Source organism: Triturus cristatus, chromosome 1_1 (genome assembly GCF_964204655.1).
Source record: "Triturus cristatus chromosome 1_1, aTriCri1.1, whole genome shotgun sequence".
Taxonomy (NCBI): domain Eukaryota; kingdom Metazoa; phylum Chordata; class Amphibia; order Caudata; family Salamandridae; genus Triturus; species Triturus cristatus.
Window position 1 is genome coordinate 1,153,881,936 of NC_140579.1, and position 25,938 is coordinate 1,153,907,873.

The window sequence follows — 25,938 nt, forward strand, 5'->3', positions numbered from 1 at the left end:
GCGCGTTTCGGGCTAACGCCCTTCCTCATAGGCTTTCTGCATACTGAATGACTGCTTGAAAAACGAACACCTGCGTTTGTCCCTTATTTATTTCAATTCCACAATCACAATGAATAATATAGTAGAAATGCATTCTGGGGAAAGTAGTCCATAAAATATATCCCAAGTGGGCCTCAAGCAGTATTTTCAATAAAGTTCAATTTCAAAATCACAGGTGTTCAGGCAAAATCCATCCCCGTTCAAAGTTTGACCAAACTGTCCCGCTGCGCTGATAATCACACCAGCTGCAGAGCCGCTAGATAGCGCGGTGGTGCGCCCCCGGCCGGGTCGGCCATCAAAATACAGTTCCACAAGTGCCCAAGAGCGGGGCTCACTCCCTGTTGGTTCACTCCAGGTAGGGGAAGGCACCAGTACACCCAGCGCCAGCAGAGCCTGACGCGTTTCGGGCTAACGCCCTTCCTCATAGGCTTTTTGCATACTGAATGACTGCTTGAAAAACGAACACCTGCGTTTGTCCCTTATTTATTTCAATTCCACAATCACAATGAATAATATAGTAGAAAGGCATTCTGGGGCAGGTAGTCCATAAAATATATCCCAAGTGGGCCTCAAGCAGTATTTTCAATAAAGTTCAATTTCAAAATCACAGGTGTTGAGGCAAAATCCATCCCCGTTCAAAGTTTGACCAAACTGTCCCGCTGCGCTGATACTCACACCAGCTGCGGAGCCGCTAGATTGCGCGGCGGTGCGCCCCCCGGCCGGGTCGGCCATCAAAATACAGTTCCACAAGTGCCCAAGAGCGGGGCTCACTCCCTGTTGGTTCGCTCCAGCTAGGGCAAGGCACCAGTACACCCAGCGCCAGCAGAGCCTGACGCGTTTCGGGCTAACGCCCTTCCTCATAGCCTTTCTGCATACTGAATGACTGCTTGAAAAATGAACACCTGCGTTTGTCCCTTATTTATTTCAATTCCACAATCACAGTGAATAATATAGTAGAAATGAATTCTGGCGCAGGTAGTCCATAAAATATATCCCAAGTGGACCTCAAGCAGTATTTTCAATAAAGTTCAATTTCAAAATCACAGGTGTTCAGGCAAAATCCATCCCCGTTCAAAGTTTGACCAAACTGTCCCGCTGCGCTGATACTCACACCAGCTGCGGAGCCGCTAGATTGCGCAGCGGTGCACCCCCCGGCCGGGTCGGCCGTCAAAATACAGTTCCACAAGTGCCCAAGAGCGGGGCTCACTCCCTGTTGGTTCGCTCCAGGTAGGGGAAGGCACCAGTACACCCAGCGCCAGCAGAGCCTGACGCGTTTCGGGCTAACGCCCTTCCTCATAGGCTTTCTGCATACTGAATGACTGCTTGAAAAACGAACACCTGCGTTTGTCCCTTATTTATTTCAATTCCACAATCACAGTCAATAATATAGTAGAAATGCATTCTGGGGCAGGTAGTCCATAAAATATATCCCAAGTGGGCCTCAAGCAGTATTTTCAATAAAGTTCAATTTCAAAATCACAGGTGTTCAGGCAAAATCCATCCCCGTTCAAAGTTTGACTAAACTGTCCCGCTGCGCTGATACTCACACCAGCTGCGGAGCTGCTAGATTGCGCGGCGGTGCGCCCCCCGGCCGGGTCGGTCGTCAAAATACAGTTCCACAAGTGCCCAAGAGCGGGGCTCACTCCCTGTTGGTTCGCTCCAGGTAGGGGAAGGCACCAGTACACCCAGCGCCAGCAGAGCCTGACGCGTTTCGGGCTAACGCCCTTCCTCATAGGCTTTCTGCATACTGAATGACTGCTTGAAAAACGAACACCTGCGTTTGTCCCTTATTTATTGCAATTCCACAATCATAGTGAATAATATAGTAGAAATGCATTCTGGGGCAGGTAGTCCATGAAATATATCCCAAATGGGCCTCAAGCAGTATTTTCAATAAAGTTCAATTTCAAAATCACAGGTGTTGAGGCAAAATCCATCCCCGTTCAAAGTTTGACCAAACTGTCCCGCTGCGCTGATACTCACACCAGCTGCGGAGCCGCTAGATTGCGCGGCGGTGCGCCCCCCTGGCCGTGTCGACCGTCAAAATACAGTTCCACAAGTGCCCAAGAGCGGGGCTCACTCCCTGTTGGTTCGCTCCAGGTAGGGGAAGGCACCAGTACACCCAGCGCCAGCAGAGCCTGACGCGTCTCGGGCTAACGCCATTCCTCATAGGCTTTCTGCATACTGAATGACTGCTTGAAAAACGAACACCTGCGTTTGTCCCTTATTTATTTCAATTCCACAATCACAGTGAATAATATAGTAGAAATGCATTCTGGGGCAGGTAGTCCATAAAATATATCCCAAGTGGGCCTCAAGCAGTATTTTCAATAAAATTCAATTTCAAAATCACAGGTTTTCAGGCAAAATCCATCCCCGTTCAAAGTTTGACCAAACTGTCCCGCTGCGCTGATAATCACACCAGCTGCTGAGCCGCTAGATTGTGCGGCGGTGCACCCCCCGGCCGGGTCGGCCGTCAAAATACAGTTCCACAAGTGCCCAAGAGCGGGGCTCACTCCCTGTTGGTTCGCTCCAGGTAGGGGAAGGCACCAGTACACCCAGCGCCAGCAGAGCCTGACGCGTTTCAGGCTAACGCCCTTCCTCATAGGCTTTCTGCATACTGAATGACTGCTTGAAACACGAACACCTGCGTTTGTCCCTTATTTATTTCAATTCCACAATCACAGTCAATAATATAGTAGAAATGCATTCTGGGGCAGGTAGTCCATAAAATATATCCCAAGTGGGCCTCAAGCAGTATTTTCAATAAAGTTCAATTTCAAAATCACAGGTGTTCAGGCAAAATCCATCCCCGTTCAAAGTTTGACCAAACTGTCCCGCTGCGCTGATACTCACACCAGCTGCGGAGCCGCTAGATTGCGCGGCGGTGCGCCCCCCGGCTGGGTCGGCCGTCAAAATACAGTTCCACAAGTGCCCAAGAGCGGGGCTCACTCCCTGTTGGTTCGCTCCAGGTAGGGGAAGGCACCAGTACACCCAGCGCCAGCAGAGCCTGACGCGTCTCGGGCTAACGCCATTCCTCATAGGCTTTCTGCATACTGAATGACTGCTTGAAAAACGAACACCTGCGTTTGTCCCTTATTTATTTCAATTCCACAATCACAGTGAATAATATAGTAGAAATGCATTCTGGGGCAGGTAGTCCATAAAATATATCCCAAGTGGGCCTCAAGCAGTATTTTCAATAAAATTCAATTTCAAAATCACAGGTTTTCAGGCAAAATCCATCCCCGTTCAAAGTTTGACCAAACTGTCCCGCTGCGCTGATACTCACACCAGCTGCGGAGCCGCTAGATTGCGCGGCGGTGCACCCCCCGGCCGGGTCGGCCGTCAAAATACAGTTCCACAAGTGCCCAAGAGCGGGGCTCACTCCCTGTTGGTTCGCTCCAGGTAGGGGAAGGCACCAGTACACCCAGCGCCAGCAGAGCCTGACGCGTTTCGGGCTGACGCCCTTCCTCATAGGCTTTCTGCATACTGAATGACTGCTTGAAAAACGAACACCTGCGTTTGTCCCTTATTTATTTCAATTCCACAATCACAATGAATAATATAGTAGAAATGCATTCTGGGGCAGGTAGTCCATAAAATATATCCCAAGTGGGCCTCAAGCAGTATTTTCAATAAAGTTCAATTTCAAAATCACAGGTGTTCAGGCAAAATTCATCCCCGTTCAAAGTTTGACCAAACTGTCCCACTACGCTGATACTCACACCAGCTGCGGAGCCGCTAGATAGCGCGGCGGTGCGCCCCCCGGCCGGGTCGGCCGTCAAAATACAGTTCCACAAGTGCCCAAGAGCAGGGCTCACTCCCTGTTGGTTCGCTCCAGGTAGGGGAAGGCACCAGTACACCCAGTGCCAGCAGAGCCTGACGCGTTTCGGGCTAACGCCCTTCCTCATAGGCTTTCTGCATACTGAATGACTGCTTGAAAAATGAACAGCTGCGTTTGTCCCTTATTTACTTCAATTCCCCAATCACAGTGAATAATATAGTAGAAATGCATTCTGGGGCAGGTAGTCCATAAAATATATCCCAAGTGGGCCTCAAGCAGTATTTTCAATAAAGTTCAATTTCAAAATCACAGGTGTTCAGGCAAAATCCATCCCCGTTCAAAGTTTGACCAAACTGTCCCGCTGCACTGATACTCACACCAGCTGCGGAGCTGCTAGATTGCGCGGCGGTGCACCCCCCGGCCGGGTCAGCCGTCAAAATACAGTTCCACAAGTGCCCAAGAGCGGGGCTCACTCCCTGTTGGTTCGCTCCAGGTAGGGGAAGGCACCAGTACACCCAGCGCCAGCAGAGCCTGACGCGTTTCGGGCTGACGCCCTTCCTCATACGCTTTCTGCATACTGAATGACTGCTTGAAAAACGAACACCTGCGTTTGTCCCTTATTTATTTCAATTCCACAATCACAGTCAATAATATAGTAGAAATGCATTCTGGGGCAGGTAGTCCATAAAATATATCCCAAGTGGGCCTCAAGCAGTATTTTCAATAAAGTTCAATTTCAAAATCACAGGTGTTCAGGCAAAATCCATCCCCGTTCAAAGTTTGACTAAACTGTCCCGCTGCGCTGATACTCACACCAGCTGCGGAGCCGCTAGATTGCGCGGCGGTGCGCCCCCCGGCCGGGTCGGCCGTCAAAATACAGTTCCACAAGTGCCCAAGAGCGGGGCTCACTCCCTGTCGGTTTGCTCCAGGTAGGGGAAGGCACCAGTACACCCAGCGCCAGCAGAGCCTGACGCGTTTCGGGCTAACGCCCTTCCTCATAGGCTTTTTGCATACTGAATGACTGCTTGAAAAATGAACACCTGCGTTTGTCCCTTATTTACTTCAATTCCACAATCACAGTGAATAATATAGTAGAAACGCATTCTGGGGCAGGTAGTCCATAAAATATATCCCAAGTGGGCCTCAAGCAGTATTTTCAATAAAGTTCAATTTCAAAATCACAGGTGTTCAGGCAAAATCCATCCCCGTTCAAAGTTTGACCAAACTGTCCCGCTGCACTGATACTCACACCAGCTGCGGAGCTGCTAGATTGCGCGGCGGTGCACCCCCCGGCCGGGTCGGCCGTCAAAATACAGTTTCACAAGTGCCCAAGAGCGGGGCTCACTCCCTGTTGGTTCGCTCCAGGTAGGGGAAGGCACCAGTACACCCAGCGCCAGCAGAGCCTGACGCGTTTCGGGCTAACGCCCTTCCTCATACGCTTTCTGCATACTGAATGACTGCTTGAAAAACGAACACCTGCGTTTGTCCCTTATTTATTTCAATTCCACAATCACAGTGAATAATATAGTAGATATGCATTCTGGGGCAGGTAGTCCATAAAATATATCCCAAGTGGGCCTCAAGCAGTATTTTCAATAAAATTCAATTTCAAAATCACAGGTGTTCAGGCAAAATCCATCCCCGTTCAAAGTTTGACCAAACTGTCCCGCTGCGCTGATACTCACACCAGCTGCGGAGCCGCTAGATTGTGCGGCGGTGCGCCCCCCGGCCGGGTCGGCCGTCAAAATACAGTTCCACAAGTGCCCAAGAGCGGGGCTCACTCCCTGTTGGTTCGCTCCAGGTAGGGGAAGGCACCAGTACACCCAGCGCCAGCAGAGCCTGACGCGTTTCGGGCTAACGCCCTTCCTCATAGGCTTTCTGCATACTGAATGACTGCTTGAAAAACGAACACCTGCGTTTGTCCCTTATTTGTTTCAATTCCACAATCACAATGAATAATATAGTAGAAATGCATTCTGGGGCAGGTAGTCCATAAAATATATCCCAAGTGGGCCTCAAGCAGTATTTTCAATAAAGTTCAATTTCAAAATCACAGGTGTTCAGGCAAATTCCATCCCCGTTCAAAGTTTGACCAAACTGTCCAGCTACGCTGATACTCACACCAGCTGCAGAGCCGCTAGATAGCGCGGTGGTGCGCCCCCCGGCCAGGTCGGCCGTCAAAATACAGTTCCACAAGTGCCCAAGAGCGGGGCTCACTCCCTGTTGGTTCGCTCCAGGTAGGGGAAGGCACCAGTACACCCAGCGCCAGCAGAGCCTGACGCGTTTCGGGCTAACGCCCTTCCTCATAGGCTTTCTGCATACGGAATGACTGCTTGAAAAATGAACACCTGCGTTTGTCCCTTATTTATTTCAATTCCACAATCACAGAGAATAATATAGTAGAAATGCATTCTGGGGCAGGTAGTCCATAAAATATATCCCAAGTGGGCCTCAAGCAGTATTTTCAATAAAGTTCAATTTCAAAATCACAGGTGTTCAGGCAAAATCCATCCCCGTTCAAAGTTTGACCAAACTGTCCCGCTGCGCTGATACTCACACCAGCTGCGGAGCCGCTAGATTGCGCGGCGGTGCGCCCCCCGGCCGGGTCGGCTGTCAAAATACAGTTCCACAAGTGCCCAAGAGCGGGGCTCACTCCCTGTTGGTTCGCTCCAGGTAGGGGAAGGCACCAGTACACCCAGCGCCAGCAGAGCCTGGCGCGTTTCGGGCTAACGCCCTTCCTCATAGGCTTTCTGCATACTGAATGACTGCTTGAAAAACGAACACCTGCGTTTGTCCCTTATTTATTTCAATTCCACAATCACAATGAATAATATAGTAGAAATGCATTCTGGGGAAAGTAGTCCATAAAATATATCCCAAGTGGGCCTCAAGCAGTATTTTCAATAAAGTTCAATTTCAAAATCACAGGTGTTCAGGCAAAATCCATCCCCGTTCAAAGTTTGACCAAACTGTCCCGCTGCGCTGATAATCACACCAGCTGCAGAGCCGCTAGATAGCGCGGTGGTGCGCCCCCCGGCCGGGTCGGCCATCAAAATACAGTTCCACAAGTGCCCAAGAGCGGGGCTCACTCCCTGTTGGTTCGCTCCAGGTAGGGGAAGGCACCAGTACACCCAGCGCCAGCAGAGCCTGACGCGTTTCGGGCTAACGCCCTTCCTCATAGGCTTTTTGCATACTGAATGACTGCTTGAAAAACGAACACCTGCGTTTGTCCCTTATTTATTTCAATTCCACAATCACAATGAATAATATAGTAGAAAGGCATTCTGGGGCAGGTAGTCCATAAAATATATCCCAAGTGGGCCTCAAGCAGTATTTTCAATAAAGTTCAATTTCAAAATCACAGGTGTTGAGGCAAAATCCATCCCCGTTCAAAGTTTGACCAAACTGTCCCGCTGCGCTGATACTCACACCAGCTGCGGAGCCGCTAGTTTGCGCGGCGGTGCGCCCCCCGGCCGGGTCGGCCATCAAAATACAGTTCCACAAGTGCCCAAGAGCGGGGCTCACTCCCTGTTGGTTCGCTCCAGCTAGGGCAAGGCACCAGTACACCCAGCGCCAGCAGAGCCTGACGCGTTTCGGGCTAACGCCCTTCCTCATAGCCTTTCTGCATACTGAATGACTGCTTGAAAAATGAACACCTGCGTTTGTCCCTTATTTATTTCAATTCCACAATCACAGTGAATAATATAGTAGAAATGAATTCTGGCGCAGGTAGTCCATAAAATATATCCCAAGTGGGCCTCAAGCAGTATTTTCAATAAAGTTCAATTTCAAAATCACAGGTGTTCAGGCAAAATCCATCCCCGTTCAAAGTTTGACCAAACTGTCCCGCTGCGCTGATACTCACACCAGCTGCGGAGCCGCTAGATTGCGCAGCGGTGCACCCCCCGGCCGGGTCGGCCGTCAAAATACAGTTCCACAAGTGCCCAAGAGCGGGGCTCACTCCCTGTTGGTTCGCTCCAGGTAGGGGAAGGCACCAGTACACCCAGCGCCAGCAGAGCCTGACGCGTTTCGGGCTAACGCCCTTCCTCATAGGCTTTCTGCATACTGAATGACTGCTTGAAAAACGAACACCTGCGTTTGTCCCTTATTTATTTCAATTCCACAATCACAGTCAATAATATAGTAGAAATGCATTCTGGGGCAGGTAGTCCATAAAATATATCCCAAGTGGGCCTCAAGCAGTATTTTCAATAAAGTTCAATTTCAAAATCACAGGTGTTCAGGCAAAATCCATCCCCGTTCAAAGTTTGACTAAACTGTCCCGCTGCGCTGATACTCACACCAGCTGCGGAGCTGCTAGATTGTGCGGCGGTGCGCCCCCCGGCCGGGTCGGCCGTCAAAATACAGTTCCACAAGTGCCCAAGAGCGGGGCTCACTCCCTGTTGGTTCGCTCCAGGTAGGGGAAGGCACCAGTACACCCAGCGCCAGCAGAGCCTGACGCGTTTCGGGCTAACGCCCTTCCTCATAGGCTTTCTGCATACTGAATGACTGCTTGAAAAACGAACACCTGCGCTTGTCCCTTATTTATTTCAATTCCACAATCACAGTGAATAATATAGTAGAAATGCATTCTGGGGCAGGTAGTCCATGAAATATATCCCAAATGGGCCTCAAGCAGTATTTTCAATAAAGTTCAATTTCAAAATCACAGGTGTTGAGGCAAAATCCATCCCCGTTCAAAGTTTGACCAAACTGTCCCGCTGCGCTGATACTCACACCAGCTGCGGAGCCGCTAGATTGCGCGGCGGTGCGCCCCCCTGGCCGGGTCGACCGTCAAAATACAGTTCCACAAGTGCCCAAGAGCGGGGCTCACTCCCTGTTGGTTCGCTCCAGGTAGGGGAAGGCACCAGTACACCCAGCGCCAGCAGAGCCTGACGCGTCTCGGGCTAACGCCATTCCTCATAGGCTTTCTGCATACTGAATGACTGCTTGAAAAACGAACACCTGCGTTTGTCCCTTATTTATTTCAATTCCACAATCACAGTGAATAATATAGTAGAAATGCATTCTGGGGCAGGTAGTCCATAAAATATATCCCAAGTGGGCCTCAAACAGTATTTTCAATAAAATTCAATTTCAAAATCACAGGTTTTCAGGCAAAATCCATCCCCGTTCAAAGTTTGACCAAACTGTCCCGCTGCGCTGATAATCACACCAGCTGCTGAGCCGCTAGATTGTGCGGCGGTGCACCCCCCGGCCGGGTCGGCCGTAAAAATACAGTTCCACAAGTGCCCAAGAGCGGGGCTCACTCCCTGTTGGTTCGCTCCAGGTAGGGGAAGGCACCAGTACACCCAGCGCCAGCAGAGCCTGACGCGTTTCGGGCTAACGCCCTTCCTCATAGGCTTTCTGCATACTGAATGACTGCTTGAAAAATGAACAGCTGCGTTTGTCCCTTATTTACTTCAATTCCCCAATCACAGTGAATAATATAGTAGAAATGCATTCTGGGGCAGGTAGTCCATAAAATATATCCCAAGTGGGCCTCAAGCAGTATTTTCAATAAAGTTCAATTTCAAAATCACAGGTGTTCAGGCAAAATCCATCCCCGTTCAAAGTTTGACCAAACTGTCCCGCTGCACTGATACTCACACCAGCTGCGGAGCTGCTAGATTGCGCGGCGGTGCACCCCCCGGCCGGGTCAGCCGTCAAAATACAGTTCCACAAGTGCCCAAGAGCGGGGCTCACTCCCTGTTGGTTCGCTCCAGGTAGGGGAAGGCACCAGTACACCCAGCGCCAGCAGAGCCTGACGCGTTTCGGGCTGACGCCCTTCCTCATACGCTTTCTGCATACTGAATGACTGCTTGAAAAACGAACACCTGCGTTTGTCCCTTATTTATTTCAATTCCACAATCACAGTCAATAATATAGTAGAAATGCATTCTGGGGCAGGTAGTCCATAAAATATATCCCAAGTGGGCCTCAAGCAGTATTTTCAATAAAGTTCAATTTCAAAATCACAGGTGTTCAGGCAAAATCCATCCCCGTTCAAAGTTTGACTAAACTGTCCCGCTGCGCTGATACTCACACCAGCTGCGGAGCCGCTAGATTGCGCGGCGGTGCGCCCCCCGGCCGGGTCGGCCGTCAAAATACAGTTCCACAAGTGCCCAAGAGCGGGGCTCACTCCCTGTTGGTTCGCTCCAGGTAGGGGAAGGCACCAGTACACCCAGCGCCAGCAGAGCCTGACGCGTTTCGGGCTAACGCCCTTCCTCATAGGCTTTTTGCATACTGAATGACTGCTTGAAAAATGAACACCTGCGTTTGTCCCTTATTTACTTCAATTCCACAATCACAGTGAATAATATAGTAGAAATGCATTCTGGGGCAGGTAGTCCATAAAATATATCCCAAGTGGGCCTCAAGCAGTATTTTCAATAAAGTTCAATTTCAAAATCACAGGTGTTCAGGCAAAATCCATCCCCGTTCAAAGTTTGACCAAACTGTCCCGCTGCACTGATACTCACACCAGCTGCGGAGCTGCTAGATTGCGCGGCGGTGCACCCCCCGGCCGGGTCGGCCGTCAAAATACAGTTCCACAAGTGCCCAAGAGCGGGGCTCACTCCCTGTTGGTTCGCTCCAGGTAGGGGAAGGCACCAGTACACCCAGCGCCAGCAGAGCCTGACGCGCTTCGGGCTAACGCCCTTCCTCATACGCTTTCTGCATACTGAATGACTGCTTGAAAAACGAACACCTGCGTTTGTCCCTTATTTATTTCAATTCCACAATCACAGTGAATAATATAGTAGATATGCATTCTGGGGCAGGTAGTCCATAAAATATATCCCAAGTGGGCCTCAAGCAGTATTTTCAATAAAATTCAATTTCAAAATCACAGGTGTTCAGGCAAAATCCATCCCCGTTCAAAGTTTGACCAAACTGTCCCGCTGCGCTGATACTCACACCAGCTGCGGAGCCGCTAGATTGTGCGGCGGTGCGCCCCCCGGCCGGGTCGGCCGTCAAAATACAGTTCCACAAGTGCCCAAGAGCGGGGCTCACTCCCTGTTGGTTCGCTCCAGGTAGGGGAAGGCACCAGTACACCCAGCGCCAGCAGAGCCTGACGCGTTTCGGGCTAACGCCCTTCCTCATAGGCTTTCTGCATACTGAATGACTGCTTGAAAAACGAACACCTGCGTTTGTCCCTTATTTGTTTCAATTCCACAATCACAATGAATAATATAGTAGAAATGCATTCTGGGGCAGGTAGTCCATAAAATATATCCCAAGTGGGCCTCAAGCAGTATTTTCAATAAAGTTCAATTTCAAAATCACAGGTGTTCAGGCAAATTCCATCCCCGTTCAAAGTTTGACCAAACTGTCCAGCTACGCTGATACTCACACCAGCTGCAGAGCCGCTAGATAGCGCGGCGGTGCGCCCCCCGGCCAGGTCGGCCGTCAAAATACAGTTCCACAAGTGCCCAAGAGCGGGGCTCACTCCCTGTTGGTTCGCTCCAGGTAGGGGAAGGCACCAGTACACCCAGCGCCAGCAGAGCCTGACGCGTTTCGGGCTAACGCCCTTCCTCATAGGCTTTCTGCATACGGAATGACTGCTTGAAAAATGAACACCTGCGTTTGACCCTTATTTATTTCAATTCCACAATCACAGTGAATAATATAGTAGAAATGCATTCTGGGGCAGGTAGTCCATAAAATATATCCCAAGTGGGCCTCAAGCAGTATTTTCAATAAAGTTCAATTTCAAAATCACAGGTGTTCAGGCAAAATCCATCCCCGTTCAAAGTTTGACCAAACTGTCCCGCTGCGCTGATACTCACACCAGCTGCGGAGCCGCTAGATTGCGCGGCGGTGCGCCCCCCGGCCGGGTCGGCTGTCAAAATACAGTTCCACAAGTGCCCAAGAGCGGGGCTCACTCCCTGTTGGTTCGCTCCAGGTAGGGGAAGGCACCAGTACACCCAGCGCCAGCAGAGCCTGGCGCGTTTCGGGCTAACGCCCTTCCTCATAGGCTTTCTGCATACTGAATGACTGCTTGAAAAACGAACACCTGCGTTTGTCCCTTATTTATTTCAATTCCACAATCACAATGAATAATATAGTAGAAATGCATTCTGGGGAAAGTAGTCCATAAAATATATCCCAAGTGGGCCTCAAGCAGTATTTTCAATAAAGTTCAATTTCAAAATCACAGGTGTTCAGGCAAAATCCATCCCCGTTCAAAGTTTGACCAAACTGTCCCGCTGCGCTGATAATCACACCAGCTGCAGAGCCGCTAGATAGCGCGGTGGTGCGCCCCCCGGCCGGGTCGGCCATCAAAATACAGTTCCACAAGTGCCCAAGAGCGGGGCTCACTCCCTGTTGGTTCGCTCCAGGTAGGGGAAGGCACCAGTACACCCAGCAGAGCCTGACGCGTTTCGGGCTAACGCCCTTCCTCATAGGCTTTTGCATACTGAATGACTGCTTGAAAAACGAACACCTGCGTTTGTCCCTTATTTATTTCAATTCCACAATCACAATGAATAATATAGTAGAAAGGCATTCTGGGGCAGGTAGTCCATAAAATATATCCCAAGTGGGCCTCAAGCAGTATTTTCAATAAAGTTCAATTTCAAAATCACAGGTGTTGAGGCAAAATCCATCCCCGTTCAAAGTTTGACCAAACTGTCCCGCTGCGCTGATACTCACACCAGCTGCGGAGCCGCTAGATTGCGCGGCGGTGCGCCCCCCGGCCGGGTCGGCCATCAAAATACAGTTCCACAAGTGCCCAAGAGCGGGGCTCACTCCCTGTTGGTTCGCTCCAGCTAGGGCAAGGCACCAGTACACCCAGCGCCAGCAGAGCCTGACGCGTTTCGGGCTAACGCCCTTCCTCATAGCCTTTCTGCATACTGAATGACTGCTTGAAAAATGAACACCTGCGTTTGTCCCTTATTTATTTCAATTCCACAATCGCAGTGAATAATATAGTAGAAATGAATTCTGGCGCAGGTAGTCCATAAAATATATCCCAAGTGGGCCTCAAGCAGTATTTTCAATAAAGTTCAATTTCAAAATCACAGGTGTTCAGGCAAAATCCATCCCCGTTCAAAGTTTGACCAAACTGTCCCGCTGCGCTGATACTCACACCAGCTGCGGAGCCGCTAGATTGCGCAGCGGTGCACCCCCCGGCCGGGTCGGCCGTCAAAATACAGTTCCACAAGTGCCCAAGAGCGGGGCTCACTCCCTGTTGGTTCGCTCCAGGTAGGGGAAGGCACCAGTACACCCAGCGCCAGCAGAGCCTGACGCGTTTCGGGCTAACGCCCTTCCTCATAGGCTTTCTGCATACTGAATGACTGCTTGAAAAACGAACACCTGCGTTTGTCCCTTATTTATTTCAATTCCACAATCACAGTCAATAATATAGTAGAAATGCATTCTGGGGCAGGTAGTCCATAAAATATATCCCAAGTGGGCCTCAAGCAGTATTTTCAATAAAATTCAATTTCAAAATCACAGGTGTTCAGGCAAAATCCATCCCCGTTCAAAGTTTGACCAAACTGTCCCGCTGCGCTGATACTCACACCAGCTGCGGAGCCGCTAGATTGTGCGGCGGTGCGCCCCCCGGCCGGGTCGGCCGTCAAAATACAGTTCCACAAGTGCCCAAGAGCGGGGCTCACTCCCTGTTGGTTCGCTCCAGGTAGGGGAAGGCACCAGTACACCCAGCGCCAGCAGAGCCTGACGCATTTCGGGCTAACGCCCTTCCTCATAGGCTTTCTGCATACTGAATGACTGCTTGAAAAACGAACACCTGCGTTTGTCCCTTATTTGTTTCAATTCCACAATCACAATGAATAATATAGTAGAAATGCATTCTGGGGCAGGTAGTCCATAAAATATATCCCAAGTGGGCCTCAAGCAGTATTTTCAATAAAGTTCAATTTCAAAATCACAGGTGTTCAGGCAAATTCCATCCCCGTTCAAAGTTTGACCAAACTGTCCAGCTACGCTGATACTCACACCAGCTGCAGAGCCGCTAGATAGCGCGGCGGTGCGCCCCCCGGCCAGGTCGGCCGTCAAAATACAGTTCCACAAGTGCTCAAGAGCGGGGCTCACTCCCTGTTGGTTCGCTCCAGGTAGGGGAAGGCACCAGTACACCCAGCGCCAGCAGAGCCTGACGCGTTTCGGGCTAACGCCCTTCCTCATAGGCTTTCTGCATACGGAATGACTGCTTGAAAAATGAACACCTGCGTTTGTCCCTTATTTATTTCAATTCCACAATCACAGTGAATAATATAGTAGAAATGCATTCTGGGGCAGGTAGTCCATAAAATATATCCCAAGTGGGCCTCAAGCAGTATTTTCAATAAAGTTCAATTTCAAAATCACAGGTGTTCAGGCAAAATCCATCCCCGTTCAAAGTTTGACCAAACTGTCCCGCTGCGCTGATACTCACACCAGCTGCGGAGCCGCTAGATTGCGCGGCGGTGCGCCCCCCGGCCGGGTCGGCTGTCAAAATACAGTTCCACAAGTGCCCAAGAGCGGGGCTCACTCCCTGTTGGTTCGCTCCAGGTAGGGGAAGGCACCAGTACACCCAGCGCCAGCAGAGCCTGGCGCGTTTCGGGCTAACGCCCTTCCTCATAGGCTTTCTGCATACTGAATGACTGCTTGAAAAACGAACACCTGCGTTTGTCCCTTATTTATTTCAATTCCACAATCACAATGAATAATATAGTAGAAATGCATTCTGGGGAAAGTAGTCCATAAAATATATCCCAAGTGGGCCTCAAGCAGTATTTTCAATAAAGTTCAATTTCAAAATCACAGGTGTTCAGGCAAAATCCATCCCCGTTCAAAGTTTGACCAAACTGTCCCGCTGCGCTGATAATCACACCAGCTGCAGAGCCGCTAGATAGCGCGGTGGTGCGTCCCCCGGCCGGGTCGGCCATCAAAATACAGTTCCACTAGTGCCCAAGAGCGGGGCTCACTCCCTGTTGGTTCGCTCCAGGTAGGGGAAGGCACCAGTACACCCAGCGCCAGCAGAGCCTGACGCGTTTCGGGCTAACGCCCTTCCTCATAGGCTTTTTGCATACTGAATGACTTTTTGAAAAACGAACACCTGCGTTTGTCCCTTATTTATTTCAATTCCACAATCACAATGAATAATATAGTAGAAAGGCATTCTGGGGCAGGTAGTCCATAAAATATATCCCAAGTGGGCCTCAAGCAGTATTTTCAATAAAGTTCAATTTCAAAATCACAGGTGTTGAGGCAAAATCCATCCCCGTTCAAAGTTTGACCAAACTGTCCCGCTGCGCTGATACTCACACCAGCTGCGGAGCCGCTAGATTGCGCGGCGGTGCGCCCCCCGGCCGGGTCGGCCATCAAAATACAGTTCCACAAGTGCCCAAGAGCGGGGCTCACTCCCTGTTGGTTCGCTCCAGCTAGGGCAAGGCACCAGTACACCCAGCGCCAGCAGAGCCTGACGCGTTTCGGGCTAACGCCCTTCCTCATAGCCTTTCTGCATACTGAATGACTGCTTGAAAAATGAACACCTGCGTTTGTCCCTTATTTATTTCAATTCCACAATCACAGTGAATAATATAGTAGAAATGAATTCTGGCGCAGGTAGTCCATAAAATATATCCCAAGTGGGCCTCAAGCAGTATTTTCAATAAAGTTCAATTTCAAAATCACAGGTGTTCAGGCAAAATCCATCCCCGTTCAAAGTTTGACCAAACTGTCCCGCTGCGCTGATACTGACACCAGCTGCGGAGCCGCTAGATTGCGCAGCGGTGCACCCCCCGGCCGGGTCGGCCGTCAAAATACAGTTCCACAAGTGCCCAAGAGCGGGGCTCACTCCCTGTTGGTTCGCTCCAGGTAGGGGAAGGCACCAGTACACCCAGCGCCAGCAGAGCCTGACGCGTTTCGGGCTAACGCCCTTCCTCATAGGCTTTCTGCATACTGAATGACTGCTTGAAAAACGAACACCTGCGTTTGTCCCTTATTTATTTCAATTCCACAATCACAGTCAATAATATAGTAGAAATGCATTCTGGGGCAGGTAGTCCATAAAATATATCCCAAGTGGGCCTCAAGCAGTATTTTCAATAAAGTTCAATTTCAAAATCACAGGTGTTCAGGCAAAATCCATCCCCGTTCAAAGTTTGACTAAACTGTCCCGCTGCGCTGATACTCACACCAGCTGCGGAGCTGCTAGATTGCGCGGCGGTGCGCCCCCCGGCCGGGTCGGCCGTCAAAATACAGTTCCACAAGTGCCCAAGAGCGGGGCTCACTCCCTGTTGGTTCGCTCCAGGTAGGGGAAGGCACCAGTACACCCAGCGCCAGCAGAGCCTGACGCGTTTCGGGCTAACGCCCTTCCTCATAGGCTTTCTGCATACTGAATGACTGCTTGAAAAACGAACACCTGCGTTTGTCCCTTATTTATTTCAATTCCACAATCACAGTGAATAATATAGTAGAAATGCATTCTGGGGCAGGTAGTCCATGAAATATATCCCAAATGGGCCTCAAGCAGTATTTTCAATAAAGTTCAATTTCAAAATCACAGGTGTTGAGGCAAAATCCATCCCCGTTCAAAGTTTGACCAAACTGTCCCGCTGCGCTGATACTCACACCAGCTGCGGAGCCGCTAGATTGCGCGGCGGTGCGCCCCCCTGGCCGGGTCGACCGTCAAAATACAGTTCCACAAGTGCCCAAGAGCGGGGCTCACTCCCTGTTGGTTCGCTCCAGGTAGGGGAAGGCACCAGTACACCCAGCGCCAGCAGAGCCTGACGCGTCTCGGGCTAACGCCATTCCTCATAGGCTTTCTGCATACTGAATGACTGCTTGAAAAACGAACACCTGCGTTTGTCCCTTATTTATTTCAATTCCACAATCACAGTGAATAATATAGTAGAAATGCATTCTGGGGCAGGTAGTCCATAAAATATATCCCAAGTGGGCCTCAAGCAGTATTTTCAATAAAATTCAATTTCAAAATCACAGGTTTTCAGGCAAAATCCATCCCCGTTCAAAGTTTGACCAAACTGTCCCGCTGCGCTGATAATCACACCAGCTGCTGAGCCGCTAGATTGTGCGGCGGTGCACCCCCCGGCCGGGTCGGCCGTAAAAATACAGTTCCACAAGTGCCCAAGAGCGGGGCTCACTCCCTGTTGGTTCGCTCCAGGTAGGGGAAGGCACCAGTACACCCAGCGCCAGCAGAGCCTGACGCGTTTCGGGCTCACGCCCTTCCTCATAGGCTTTCTGCATACTGAATGACTGCTTGAAAAACGAACACCTGTGTTTGTCCCTTATTTGTTTCAATTCCACAATCACAATGAATAATATAGTAGAAATGCATTCTGGGGCAGGTAGTCCATAAAATATATCCCAAGTGGGCCTCAAGCAGTATTTTCAATAAAGTTCAATTTCAAAATCACAGGTGTTCAGGCAAAATCCATCCCCGTTCAAAGTTTGACCAAACTGTCCCGCTACGTTGATACTCACACCAGCTGCGGAGCCGCTAGATAGCGCGGCGGTGCGCCCCCCGGCCGGGTCGGCCATCAAAATACAGTTCCACAAGTGCCCAAGAGCGGGGCTCACTCCCTGTTGGTTCGCTCCGGGTAGGGGAAGGCACCAGTACACCCAGCGCCAGCAGAGCCTGACGCGTTTCGGGCTAACGCCCTTCCTCATAGGCTTTCTGCATACTGAATGACTGCTTGAAAAATGAACATCTGCGTTTGTCCCTTATTTATTTCAATTTCACAATCACAGTGAATAATATAGTAGAAATGCATTCTGGGGCAAGTAGTCCATAAAATATATCCCAAGTGGGCCTCAAGCAGTATTTTCAATAAAGTTCAATTTCAAAATCACAGGTGTTCAGGCAAAATCCATCCCCGTTCAAAGTTTGACCAAACTGTCCCGCTGCGCTGATACTCACACCAGCTGCGGAGACGCTAGATTGCGCGGCGGTGCACCCCCCGGCCGGGTCGGCCGTCAAAATACAGTTCCACAAGTGCCCAAGAGCGGGGCTCACTCCCTGTTGGTTCGCTCCAGGTAGGGGAAGGCACCAGTACACCCAGCGCCAGCAGAGCCTGACGCGTTTCGGGCTGACGCCCTTCCTCATAGGCTTTCTGCATACTGAATGACTGCTTGAAAAACGAACACCTGCGTTTGTCCCTTATTTATTTCAATTCCACAATCACAGTCAATAATATAGTAGAAATGCATTCTGGGGCAGGTAGTCCATAAAATATATCCCAAGTGGGCCTCAAGCAGTATTTTCAATAAAGTTCAATTTCAAAATCACAGGTGTTCAGGCAAAATCCATCCCCGTTCAAAGTTTGACCAAACTGTCCCGCTGCGCTGATACTCACACCAGCTGCAGAGCCGCTAGATAGCGCGGTGGTGCGCCCCCCGGCCGGGTCGGCCATCAAAATACAGTTCCACAAGTGCCCAAGAGCGGGGCTCACTCCCTGTTGGTTCGCTCCAGGTAGGGGAAGGCACCAGTACACCCAGAGTCAGCAGAGCCTGACGCGTTTCGGGCTAACGCCCTTCCTCATAGGCTTTCTGCATACTGAATGACTGCTTGAAAAACGAACACCTGCGTTTGTCCCTTATTTATTTCAATTCCACAATCACAATGAATAATATAGTAGAAAGGCATTCTGGGGCAGGTAGTCCATAAAATATATCCCAAGTGGGCCTCAAGCAGTATTTTCAATAAAGTTCAATTTCAAAATCACAGGTGTTGAGGCAAAATCCATCCCCGTTCAAAGTTTGACCAAACTGTCCCGCTGCACTGATACTCACACCAGCTGCGGAGCCGCTAGATTGCGCGGCGGTGCGCCCCCCGGCCGGGTCGGCCATCAAAATACAGTTCCACAAGTGCCCAAGAGCGGGGCTCACTCCCTGTTGGTTCGCTCCAGCTAGGGGAAGGCACCAGTACACCCAGCGCCAGCAGAGCCTGACGCGTCTCGGGCTAACGCCATTCCTCATAGGCTTTCTGCATACTGAATGACTGCTTGAAAAACGAACACCTGTGTTTGTCCCTTATTTATTTCAATTCCACAATCACATTGAATAATATAGTAGAAATGCATTTTGGGGCAAGTAGTCCATAAAATATATCCCAAGTGGGCCTCAAGCAGTATTTTCAATAAAGTTCAATTTCAAAATCACAGGTGTTCAGGCAAAATCCATCCCCGTTCAAAGTTTGACCAAACTGTCCCGCTGCGCTGATACTCACACCAGCTGCAGAGCCGCTAGATAGCGCGGTGGTGCGCCCCCCGGCCGGGTCGGCCATCAAAATACAGTTCCACAAGTGCCCAAGAGCGGGGCTCACTCCCTGTTGGTTCGCTCCAGGTAGGGGAAGGCACCAGTACACCCAGCGCCAGCAGAGCCTGACGCGTTTCGGGCTAACGCCCTTCCTCATAGGCTTTCTGCATACTGAATGACTGCTTGAAAAACGAACACCTGCGTTTGTCCCTTATTTATTTCAATTCCACAATCACAATGAATAATATAGTAGAAAGGCATTCTGGGGCAGGTAGTCCATAAAATATATCCCAAGTGGGCCTCAAGCAGTATTTTCAATAAAGTTCAATTTCAAAATCACAGGTGTTCAGGCAAAATCCATCCCCGTTCAAAGTTTGACCAAACTGTCCCGCTACGCTGATACTCACACCAGCTGCGGAGCCGCTAGATAGCGCGGCGGTGCGCCCCCCGGCCGGGTCGGCCATCAAAATACAGTTCCACAAGTGCCCAAGAGCGGGGCTCACTCCCTGTTGGTTCGCTCCAGGTAGGGGAAGGCACCAGTACACCCAGCGCCAGCAAAGCCTGACGCGTTTCGGGCTAACGCCCTTCCTCATAGGCTTTCTGCATACTGAATGACTGCTTGAAAAATGAACACCTGCGTTTGTCCCTTATTTATTTCAATTCCACAATCACAGTCAATAATATAGTAGAAATGCATTCTGGGGCAGGTAGTCCATAAAATATATCCCAAGTGGGCCTCAAGCAGTATTTTCAATAAAGTTCAATTTCAAAATCACAGGTGTTCAGGCAAAATCCATCCCCGTTCAAAGTTTGACCAAACTGTCCTGCTGCGCTGATACTCACACCACCTGCGGAGCCGCTAGATTGCGCGGCGGTGCGCCCCCCGGCCGGGTCGGCCGTCAAAATACAGTTCCACAAGTGCCCAAGAGCGGGGCTCACTCCCTGTTGGTTCGCTCCAGGTAGGGGAAGGCACCAGTACACCCAGCGCCAGCAGAGCCTGACGCGTCTCGGGCTAACGCCATTCCTCATAGGCTTTCTGCATACTGAATGACTGCTTGAAAAACGAACACCTGCGTTTGTCCCTTATTTATTTCAATTCCACAATCTTAGTGAATAATATAGTAGAAATGCATTCTGGGGCAGGTAGTCCATAAAATATATCCCAAGTGGGCCTCAAGCAGTATTTTCAATAAAATTCAATTTCAAAATCACAGGTGTTCAGGCAAAATCCATCCCCGTTCAAAGTTTGACCAAACTGTCCCGCTGCGCTGATACTCACACCAGCTGCGGAGCCGCTAGATTGTGCGGCGGTGCGCCCCCCGGCCGGGTCGGCCGTCAAAATACAGTTCCACAAGTGCCCAAGAGCGGGGCTCACTCCCTGTTGGTTCGCTCCAGGTAGGGGAAGGCACCAGTACACCCAGCGCCAGCAGAGCCTGACGCGTTTCGGGCTAACACCCTTCCTCATAGGCTTTCTGCATACTGAATGACTGCTTGAAAAACGAACACCTGCGTTTGTCCCTTATTTATTTCAATTCCACAATCACAATGAATAATATAGTAGAAAGGCATTCTGGGGCAGGTAGTCCATAAAATATATCCCAAGTGGGCCTCAAGCAGTATTTTCAATAAAGTTCAATTTCAAAATCACAGGTGTTGAGGCAAAATCCATCCCCGTTCAAAGTTTGACCAAACTGTCCCGCTGCGCTGATACTCACACTAGCTGCGGAGCCGCTAGATTGCGCGGCGGTGCGCCCCCCGGCCGGGTCGGCCATCAAAATACAGTTCCACAAGTGCCCAAGAGCGGGGCTCACTCCCTGTTGGTTCGCTCTAGCTAGGGGAAGGCACCAGTACACCCAGCGCCAGCAGAGCCTGACGCGTCTCGGGCTAACGACATTCCTCATAGGCTTTCTGCATACTGAATGACTGCTTGAAAAACGAACACCTGCGTTTGTCCCTTATTTATTTCAATTCCACAATCACAGTGAATTATATAGTAGAAATGCATTCTGGGGCAGGTAGTCCATAAAATATATCCCAAGTGGGCCTCAAGCAGTATTTTCAATAAAATTCAATTTCAAAATCACAGGTGTTCAGGCAAAATCCATCCCCGTTCAAAGCTTGACCAAACTGTCCCGCTGCGCTGATACTCACACCAGCTGCGGAGCCGCTAGATTGTGCGGCGGTGCGCCCCCCGGCCGGGTCGGCCGTCAAAATACAGTTCCACAAGTGCCCAAGAGCGGGGCTCACTCCCTGTTGGTTCGCTCCAGGTAGGGGAAGGCACCAGTACACCCAGCGCCAGCAGAGCCTGACGCGTTTCGGGCTAACGCCCTTCCTCATAGGCTTTCTGCATACTGAATGACTGCTTGAAAAACGAACACCTGTGTTTGTCCCTTATTTGTTTCAATTCCACAATCACAATGAATAATATAGTAGAAATGCATTCTGGGGCAGGTAGTCCATAAAATATATCCCAAGTGGGCCTCAAGCAGTATTTTCAATAAAGTTAAATTTCAAAATCACAGGTGTTCAGGCAAAATCCATCCCCGTTCAAAGTTTGACCAAACTGTCCCGCTACGCTGATACTCACACCAGCTGCGGAGCCGCTAGATAGCGCGGCGGTGCGCCCCCCGGCCGGGTCGGCCATCAAAATACAGTTCCACAAGTGCCCAAGAGCGGGGCTCACTCCCTGTTGGTTCGCTCCAGGTAGGGGAAGGCACCAGTACACCCAGCGCCAGCAGAGCCTGACGCGTTTCGGGCTAACGCCCTTCCTCATAGGCTTTCTGCATACTGAATGACTGCTTGAAAAATGAACACCTGCGTTTGTCCCTTATTTATTTCAATTCCACAATCACAGTCAATAATATAGTAGAAATGCATTCTGGGGCAGGTAGTCCATAAAATATATCCCAAGTGGGCCTCAAGCAGTATTTTCAATAAAGTTCAATTTCAAAATCACAGGTGTTCAGGCAAAATCCATCCCCGTTTAAAGTTTGACCAAACTGTCCTGCTGCGCTGATACTCACACCACCTGCGGAGCCGCTAGATTGCGCGGCGGTGCGCCCCCCGGCCGGGTCGGCCGTCAAAATACAGTTCCACAAGTGCCCAAGAGCGGGGCTCACTCCCTGTTGGTTCGCTCCAGGTAGGGGAAGGCACCAGTACACCCAGCGCCAGCAGAGCCTGACGCGTCTCGGGCTAACGCCATTCCTCATAGGCTTTCTGCATACTGAATGACTGCTTGAAAAACGAACACCTGCGTTTGTCCCTTATTTATTTCAATTCCACAATCACAATGAATAATATAGTAGAAAGGCATTCTGGGGCAGGTAGTCCATAAAATATATCCCAAGTGGGCCTCAAGCAGTATTTTCAATAAAGTTCAATTTCAAAATCACAGGTGTTCAGGCAAAATCCATCCCCGTTCAAAGTTTGACCAAACTGTCCCGCTGCACTGATACTCACACCAGCTGCGGAGCCGCTAGATTGCGCGGCGGTGCGCCCCCCCGGCCGGGTCGGCCATCAAAATACAGTTCCACAAGTGCCCAAGAGCGGGGCTCACTCCCTGTTGGTTCGCTCCAGGTAGGGGAAGGCACCAGTACACCCAGCGCCAGCAGAGCCTGACGCGTCTCGGGCTAACGCCATTCCTCATAGGCTTTCTGCATACTGAATGACTGCTTGAAAAACGAACACCTGCGTTTGTCCCTTATTTATTTCAATTCCACAATCACAGTGAATAATATAGTAGAAATGCATTCTGGGGCAGGTAGTCCATAAAATATATCCCAAGTGGGTCTCAAGCAGTATTTTCAATAAAATTCAATTTCAAAATCACAGGTTTTCAGGCAAAATCCATCCCCGTTCAAAGTTTGACCAAACTGTCCCGCTGCGCTGATAATCACACCAGCTGCTGAGCCGCTAGATTGTGCGGCGGTGCACCCCCCGGCCGGGTCGGCCGTAAAAATACAGTTCCACAAGTGCCCAAGAGCGGGGCTCACTCCCTGTTGGTTCGCTCCAGGTAGGGGAAGGCACCAGTACACCCAGCGCCAGCAGAGCCTGACGCGTTTCGGGCTCACGCCCTTCCTCATAGGCTTTCTGCATACTGAATGACTGCTTGAAAAACGAACACCTGTGTTTGTCCCTTATTTGTTTCAATTCCACAATCACAATGAATAATATAGTAGAAATGCATTCTGGGGCAGGTAGTCCATAAAATATATCCCAAGTGGGCCTCAAGCAGTATTTTCAATAAAGTTCAATTTCAAAATCACAGGTGTTCAGGCAAAATCCATCCCCGTTCAAAGTTTGACCAAACTGTCCCGCTACGTTGATACTCACACCAGCTGCGGAGCCGCTAGATAGCGCGGCGGTGCGCCCCCCGGCCGGGTCGGCCATCAAAATACAGTTCCACAAGTGCCCAAGAGCGGGGCTCACTCCCTGTTGGTTCGCTCCGGGTAGGGGAAGGCACCAGTACACCCAGCGCCAGCAGAGCCTGACGCGTTTCGGGCTAACGCCCTTCCTCATAGGCTTTCTGCATACTGAATGACTGCTTGAAAAATGAACATCTGCGTTTGTCCCTTATTTATTTCAATTTCACAATCACAGTGAATAATATAGTAGAAATGCATTCTGGGCCAAGTAGTCCATAAAATATATCCCAAGTGGGCCTCAAGCAGTATTTTCAATAAAGTTCAATTTCAAAATCACAGGTGTTCAGGCAAAATCCATCCCCGTTCAAAGTTTGACCAAACTGTCCCGCTGCGCTGATACTCACACCAGCTGCGGAGACGCTAGATTGCGCGGCGGTGCACCCCCCGGCCGGGTCGGCCGTCAAAATACAGTTCCACAAGTGCCCAAGAGCGGGGCTCACTCCCTGTTGGTTCGCTCCAGGTAGGGGAAGGCACCAGTACACCCAGCGCCAGCAGAGCCTGACGCGTTTCGGGCTGACGCCCTTCCTCATAGGCTTTCTGCATACTGAATGACTGCTTGAAAAACGAACACCTGCGTTTGTCCCTTATTTATTTCAATTCCACAATCACAGTCAATAATATAGTAGAAATGCATTCTGGGGCAGGTAGTCCATAAAATATATCCCAAGTGGGCCTCAAGCAGTATTTTCAATAAAGTTCAATTTCAAAATCACAGGTGTTCAGGCAAAATCCATCCCCGTTCAAAGTTTGACCAAACTGTCCCGCTGCGCTGATACTCACACCAGCTGCAGAGCCGCTAGATAGCGCGGTGGTGCGCCCCCCGGCCGGGTCGGCCATCAAAATACAGTTCCACAAGTGCCCAAGAGCGGGGCTCACTCCCTGTTGGTTCGCTCCAGGTAGGGGAAGGCACCAGTACACCCAGAGCCAGCAGAGCCTGACGCGTTTCGGGCTAACGCCCTTCCTCATAGGCTTTCTGCATACTGAATGACTGCTTGAAAAACGAACACCTGCGTTTGTCCCTTATTTATTTCAATTCCACAATCACAATGAATAATATAGTAGAAAGGCATTCTGGGGCAGGTAGTCCATAAAATATATCCCAAGTGGGCCTCAAGCAGTATTTTCAATAAAGTTCAATTTCAAAATCACAGGTGTTGAGGCAAAATCCATCCCCGTTCAAAGTTTGACCAAACTGTCCCGCTGCACTGATACTCACACCAGCTGCGGAGCCGCTAGATTGCGCGGCGGTGCGCCCCCCGGCCGGGTCGGCCATCAAAATACAGTTCCACAAGTGCCCAAGAGCGGGGCTCACTCCCTGTTGGTTCGCTCCAGCTAGGGGAAGGCACCAGTACACCCAGCGCCAGCAGAGCCTGACGCGTCTCGGGCTAACGCCATTCCTCATAGGCTTTCTGCATACTGAATGACTGCTTGAAAAACGAACACCTGTGTTTGTCCCTTATTTATTTCAATTCCACAATCACATTGAATAATATAGTAGAAATGCATTTTGGGGCAAGTAGTCCATAAAATATATCCCAAGTGGGCCTCAAGCAGTATTTTCAATAAAGTTCAATTTCAAAATCACAGGTGTTCAGGCAAAATCCATCCCCGTTCAAAGTTTGACCAAACTGTCCCGCTGCGCTGATACTCACACCAGCTGCAGAGCCGCTAGATAGCGCGGTGGTGCGCCCCCCGGCCGGGTCGGCCATCAAAATACAGTTCCACAAGTGCCCAAGAGCGGGGCTCACTCCCTGTTGGTTCGCTCCAGGTAGGGGAAGGCACCAGTACACCCAGCGCCAGCAGAGCCTGACGCGTTTCGGGCTAACGCCCTTCCTCATAGGCTTTCTGCATACTGAATGACTGCTTGAAAAACGAACACCTGCGTTTGTCCCTTATTTATTTCAATTCCACAATCACAATGAATAATATAGTAGAAAGGCATTCTGGGGCAGGTAGTCCGTAAAATATATCCCAAGTGGGCCTCAAGCAGTATTTTCAATAAAGTTCAATTTCAAAATCACAGGTGTTCAGGCAAAATCCATCCCCGTTCAAAGTTTGACCAAACTGTCCCGCTACGCTGATACTCACACCAGCTGCGGAGCCGCTAGATAGCGCGGCGGTGCGCCCCCCGGCCGGGTCGGCCATCAAAATACAGTTCCACAAGTGCCCAAGAGCGGGGCTCACTCCCTGTTGGTTCGCTCCAGGTAGGGGAAGGCACCAGTACACCCAGCGCCAGCAAAGCCTGACGCGTTTCGGGCTAACGCCCTTCCTCATAGGCTTTCTGCATACTGAATGACTGCTTGAAAAATGAACACCTGCGTTTGTCCCTTATTTATTTCAATTCCACAATCACAGTCAATAATATAGTAGAAATGCATTCTGGGGCAGGTAGTCCATAAAATATATCCCAAGTGGGCCTCAAGCAGTATTTTCAATAAAGTTCAATTTCAAAATCACAGGTGT